Here is a 7,098-nt window from a genome sequence, read left to right as displayed (position 1 = left end):
ATGGCGGGGTCGCATGACATGATCCCATGGTATGCCGATTTTGCTAACTTCCATGCAAGTGACATTATGCCGGTGGATTTGAACTTCCACCAAAAGAAGAAGGTTTTGAGTGATGCCCGGAAATTCTATTGGGACGAGCCATATCTATTCAGGATTTGCGCCGACAACATCATAAGGAGGTGCATACCCGAAGTAGAAATGATGCCCATCATCGAAGCTTGTCACTCATCACCCGTTGGAGGACATCATAGTAGCTCAAGAACGACAGCCAAGGTTTTTCAAAGTGTTTTTTATTGGCCGACAATCTATCAAGATGCTCATGACTTTGTAAAAGCTTGTAATCAATGTCAAAGGCATGGGGGCATATCAAGAAGGCATGAGCTACCAATGACACCGATTCTCGAAGTTGAATTGTTCGATGTATGGGGCATTGACTTCATGGGTCCATTTGTAAGCTCCTATAGCAACAAATACATTCTTGTGGCAGTAGACTACGTGTCCAAATGGGTGGAAGCCGTAGCGTTCCCCAACAACGAAGGAAGAAGTGTCACTGCAAAAAGGGCTATCTTCTCAAGGTTCGGAACTCCAAGGGCAATCATTAGCGACGGGGGCTCTCATTTCTACAATCGATTATTCAAGACTCTTCTTGAGAAGTATGGGGTCAAGCATAAAGTTGCCACCCCGTATCATCCCCAAACAAGTGGCCAAGTTGAGGTTTCAAATAGACAGATCAAGAGCATACTTTCCAAAACAGTGAATGCTAACCGGACTGATTGGTCGAAGAAATTAGATGATGCTCTATGGGCATACCGAACAGCCTACAAGACCCCAATTGGCATGTCTCCATATCAATTGGTATTTGGAAAATCTTGTCATCTTCCGGTGGAACTCGAACATAAGGCGTTGTGGGCCTTGAAAAAGTTGAATCTAGAGTGGGGTGACGCCTCAAACTTGAGGTTGGAGCAGATTAACGAGCTCGATGAATTTCAACTGAAAGCATATGCGAGTTCTGCACTCTATAAGGGCCGCATAAAACACTTCCATGACAAGAATATCTTGCAAAGAGAGTTCAGCATCGGGGATCGCGTATTGTTGTTCAACTACAGGCTCCGGTTGTTTCCCGGAAAGTTGAAATCCAAATGGTCTGGTCCGTTTGCAATCACACAAGTGTTCTCATCCGGAGCAATTGAACTTGTTTGCCCAAGTGGTAATAAAATCAAAGTGAATGGGCAAAGGGTGAAACATTACTGGGGATCTCAGAATGAAGCAAAGATTATTGAGGTTTTCCTTCTCAATGAGCCATGAAAGGGCTGAACAGGTATCAACGTCGTGCTGCGACGTAAAATCAAGCGCTCTTTGGGAGGCAACCCAAGTTTTATTTTCATGTATTGTTGTTTTTACTTTCGTGATGTTTTGATGTGTGTCCAAGTGTGTAGGAATAAAGTGTGTGCACAACGATGAAGAGTTTGAAAAATGCCAATTGGCATGACCTGCGAAACCACCGCGATTCGCATGTCATTTCCACGATTGAACCTGCGAATCGCAGGTGATGCCAAAATGTAGCCCAGCAATGACGAACTCTCTGTCATCATCTGCGACGGAATGGCACAACATGCGACTCGCATGTTACACACGCGACATAATCCGCGAGTCGCATGTTGTGCAGGTAAGTGAAAAGTTGCGGGTCAACCCGACCCGACGCGATTCGTTTCTTTTTAAAATAAAAGGATGTAACTGATTTTCATCAGTTATGATCTTCAATTTACCTCTCCCCCTTCTTTTTCCATACTAATATATCACCCCATAACCTCCATTTCACTTCAATCATCCTATTTCACACATCCAAAACCCTAACTTCCCTTTCATTTAAAAATAAAGGATTTCAAAGTTTTCTACTTTCATCTACTCTCAAGGTATGTCGACTGTTCTCTTCTTTACATTAGTTGGTATCTACTAATTGCTCAATAAAATGTCATTATCATGCCATGCCACTTATTGTAATTATTTATTTGGGTAGATTTATCTTATGTGTTAAATGGGTTGTTGGAAATTGATGAACAATGGGGAATTCTTGAGTACCCATGCTTGTGTAGTCCTTCTAGGAAGTGATTGTTGGTGACGAATTAGATAGTGACTGGGGAATTCTTGAGCACCCATTTGGTGTAAGAACTTTTAGTTGAGATACACTCACAACTTGTGTGATGTAATGCCTAAACGACCCTGAGAGTGTTTGGTTGTTGTGGGAATATGATCAGTTGCCAAAAATGGGGAATTCTTGAGTACCCATGGCACGTTACCTTTAAAATAGGACCCGTGATACCTTCTGAGTCACATAATGTCATTGTCTTTTGCGAGGAACAACCATCGAACATAGGTGCGAGTAATTGAATAGCCTTTCCCAATGATAAACGGGGTGATAGCGCTCTTAAAGGAAAAAGTTACGTAAATACGTTCTTGTGTGTGTGCATCTGTGTTGCAAAAAAAAAAAAAGAACGATATCAACTGTCTCACCTGCGAGCATAAGCCGCGATTCGCATGTTTGACATGCGAATCGCACCTTCTGCAGCAGGTGTTGACAGTGAAGAACAAGTTCACTGGCATCATCTGCGACCCTATCCGCGAGTCGCAGGTCACACATGCAACTCGCATGTGGTGTTTCGCAGGTGGTGCCATCCTTCAATGCTTTGTTTTTGTGTTTTTCTTATATATACCTCTTTACTGTTGCTAAACGAACACCATAAATGATGGGTATATTTTTGTATATTGTGCAGGATGGTTCGATCAAATCAACCTCAAAGTGGAGGAAGATGAGCAACACGACAAACCTCCACCTCTAAGAGAAAAGAAAAGGCACCGGCTGATCCCGTCCCCCTGTCTGAAGAGGGGACACATGGGGTTTCCTCCTCTGAGCCCGAGGATGCCGTCACCAGAGGTCAACGCAGGGAGGCAATGGAGCAACGGTTCACCGTGCCTGGATCCAGGGAGCTGTATAAGACTTGGAATACAATTAAACCTGATGGGAATCCAGTCCGGGGCCTCATTGTCGAAAAGAGGGTCACTCTACTGGGGCTGCAAGATCAATGCCCGGGCATCATTCGCAAGCTTGAGGCCTTGAGATGGACCTATTTCATGCAGCCTGCTGAATACTGTCCGGCCCGGGTAATGGAATTCTATGCAGCTACATTAAATGCAAAGAGGACGCGCCGCACACCAAAGAAAAACTTGGAGCACCTCTGTTGGGTTTCGGTTCGGGGGAAGGAGATTGATTGTGCTGCCGATACCATAACATCGATCTTATATGAGCAACGCAGCGAAACAGACCCTGTTGAAGGTTGGCCTCCGGTTAGTTCTGAATATGAATTGAAGATGGAAAACCCGGAGGAGCAACGAGAGTGGGTAGCTTCAGTGATTGCCTCAGGGACTCCACCATGGCTGGATCCATCTGTCCCGATTGAGAAGAACACTTTCAACCGCGAAGCCAAGTTTTGGTTATCCTTAGTATCATCGCGGGTGAGTCCTTCCAAGCATAGCACTGACATACCTATTACAAAGTGTATTCTCATTGCTTCACTCATGTCTGGGTACCTTGTCGATGTGGGGGTGATTATCCGAGACGAGATCAAGAATAGGTCCACTCAAAAGAACACATCGCTCCCTTTTCCTTGTTTGATCACCACATTATGCCGCCGGAAAGAGGTTCGTGATATTCCTCGGGTGGACAGGAATTTACCGGCTGATCAAATGATTGATTACACCAAATTAGAATCGGGGACTAGGAAGCAAAAGCGGGTGAGCACAGACCCAAGAGCTTCGGGAACAACACTTGATGCTCATATTTTTTAGCCCGAAGACTTGGCCACCGATGATGAGGAGACAGCTCCCACCACTACCCCTCTAGTACTGAGACCCTCCAAGTTCTTCCACTACAGTTCGCACTGACACGGTTCCGCCATCCACCACAGCAGCCCGTGAAGTGTCTACCGAGGGTATGCGAGTCCTCCGGGCAGCAGATGCTAAAGTTAATTGGTTGGTTGAGAGGCTTCCCAATTTTGTGAAAGAGGCAATTGAGGCAGCCATGGCACCCTACACTCAGGCGATCACAGATATTAGGGCGGAGCAGGACAAAATTAAGGAGCATGTTCGCCACATTGATCGTCGGTTGGAGCAGATTGAGGTGGGCAGTGTAGGCGGCCTTCCGGCCATTCGGGCGGACCTAGCTAAAGTCAAGGAGGACATTCGAGTATTACAGGTCCCCGACATTGAGCTCAGTCCACCCATTCTACCTTCCGGTGCCTCCTTATTCTCTACTGGGCCCACATCGCCTGCCATGCCTTCGGGAAAAGGGGTGGTGGAGCCAACTGGGGAGGAAGAAGACACTGAGGAAGAAGAGGAGGAAGAAAGTGATGAGGAGTTTGATGAGGAGCTGGAGGTTGACCTAGCTGTTGAGGAGGCACGTACTTCCGCCCGGGCTGCTGGTATCGCTGAGGATGAGATTGACACATATGTGGCGATGCAGTAGTCCCTAGAGGCAAGCAGGAAATCCAGGGGGGCATCTCGACCCCCGAGGGTGGGTGAGGCCAGTTCATCCACCGTTCCTCCAGCTGACACACCGTTGCCCCCGTCTGTGGGGCCTGAGATACTAACACCCGGGCTGGAGTGTGACACTGCCCCGCTTCCATTAACCGTACCTCCGTTGGAGGTACTCCCTGCTGATCAGTCGCCATCGGACGCCTGATGCGTCCATCGTGAGCTACTCATCCCTTGTACTACATTTTGATGCATTGGGGACACTGCATATTCCTTTTGTTGGGGGTAGGATAGCTCACGCTGCATATGTTTGTTTTTATTGTTATAGGATAGGTCATATGTCTGTTTTTATTATTTTAGGATAGCTCATGTTTAAGTTTGTGCACTTGTAGTTTGTCATTGCCAAGTATAATAGTGATGGTTGATCAGTTTTTAAATTTATAAATTTTTCTTATTTTGTTTTTCCGTCGTATTTTGACCACACCCCTCCAAAAAATTCTTGCATATGTACTCAGAGGGGAGGAATAACACTAACATGACTCATTTGGTGACACACAAATGTTTTACAAGTCTAGAATGATGGGTTGAGAAGTAGTTAGAAGTTAGCAAAGTAATCCATGTGCCATGCGTGTGAAAGGTCATTGTTCTAAGTCTTGTGCATAATTGTGATCTAGAACTTGCCCGGAGAGTATCTCAAGGCGAAATACTAAACTACACTTGTTTGAAAAAGGATATTAGGCTCTCTTTGGACCGCCACTAAACCTAAAAACTCCTACCCATTGCATTGATATCCTAGTTAACCCATTTTTGAGCCGTAACTTTATTTTTCTTTTCTTTTATTACAACCATGTGACAGGCCCCATTCCTTTTACCCTTGTTTATCCACCTTTTAGCACCCTATCTCCCTAAGCAAATCGAATACGCTACAATAGGCTAAAACGCATAAGTTTGTGGGTGGTAGCTAACAAAAAAAATGTGTATGTAGATATTTGTGTAAAGAAAGGTGTGTATTTGTACACATAAATCGTAGGTTTAGCAGTGAACGCAAGGGTGTGAATAATGGTTGTGACGTAAGGAATAAGTGGGGAAACTAGAGAAGCAATAACGATAATGGCAAAAGGAGTCGCGAATTGGCGGATAATGCTTGAATGCTGAAGAAGGTACGGATTAGGTGAAGGGAGCGAGCTCGAAAATGCTTAGGGAGACGTCAAGTCACTCCTACCCAAATTTCACCCCACCTTAACCCCGAACCTTAGCTATGACCCGCAAGTCCTAATTGATTTTGAACAAGTGTGTTTACATTAATGGAGAAATACTTAAAGGGAAAGCTTATGGCACCACATTTTTTGTACTTGTACATGTTCTTTTCTGAGTGTGAGTGGTTCTCTCCTTATTCGTCTTTTGTCCCAGTTGCTATTCGTGAATATGTGTATGTGGGACTTTCTTTGGTCTTTTTGTGAGGGCATGTGGATTACTAAGCTCAACGAAAGAATTACTTCTTGACGCTTCATTTGAAGCCGTTTCTTTTAAAAGATAGAGTAACCTTGTGTCATCAAGTGCAGTAGTTGGTTAATTCCCACCTTTTGAGGAAAGGCACCATGTCTCGCAACAAGAGGGAGGGGAACTCGTATTTTGAATAACTATGTTTTGACTGATCACGATCATCATTGTAGTACCTAGCAATTGGCATATGTTGCAGTTCTGTTTTAAATGCTTGAGGACAAGCAAAAGTATTAGTTTGGGGGTGTTGATGAGTCGTGAAATTACGGCTCATTCGACGCCAATTACTTTGTCTTTTGTAAATCCCCAAGTGCTTTTCATGTCGTTTCTCGTGTTTTTATGTAAATTTGTAGAATAACATGTGCCGGAAGCAACTTGAAGCAAAATGAAGCAAAAACCCAGCAGAACTGAACAATGGCACCACCTGCGAATCGCAGGTACCACATGCGAGTCGCAGGTGGTGCAGCACCTGTTGACAGAGAGGACCAAATAAGACACCACATGCGACACCACCTACGAGTCGCAGGTGTAACATGCGAATCGCGTATGGTGTCGCGGATGTTGCTCAACAAATAACTGAAGATGCGACACCTGCGATGGTCTGGTGAAACCTGTGACTCGCGGGTTGAACATGCGACACTATGTGCGAATCACACCCTACGCACAGGGGCATTTTTGTCTGGAAATTGTTCCCGTTTTGGAAATGCTATAAATAGATTGCTAGGGTTTTGGATTGGATTATTCTGCAGTTTTTAGCATAAACTCTTGTGGAGTTCATTTATTGTTGGTGGGTGAAGCATTTAAGAGATTTCTTTGGCTTTGGTCATCTTCTCCATCCAACACTTTTGTAAGACTTACGAATACATTTTATTTGATTGCTTTAATTTTAATGAATATGAGTAGCTAATCTTTCAACTAAGGTTGTGGGATCAAATGTATTAGTTATGTGATTGGGTTTCATATTCATACTACATTTATATGCTAGTGGTGTTTTCTATTAACTCTTCAAGCATTAATGTCTTGTGATGGTGTACAACATTACTTGTGCCTTAATACCATTACTTTGCTTGG

This window comes from Lycium barbarum, chromosome 3 (genome assembly GCF_019175385.1).
Source record: "Lycium barbarum isolate Lr01 chromosome 3, ASM1917538v2, whole genome shotgun sequence".
Classification (NCBI taxonomy): Eukaryota; Viridiplantae; Streptophyta; class Magnoliopsida; order Solanales; family Solanaceae; genus Lycium; species Lycium barbarum.
Note: the sequence above shows the minus strand (reverse complement) of the source record.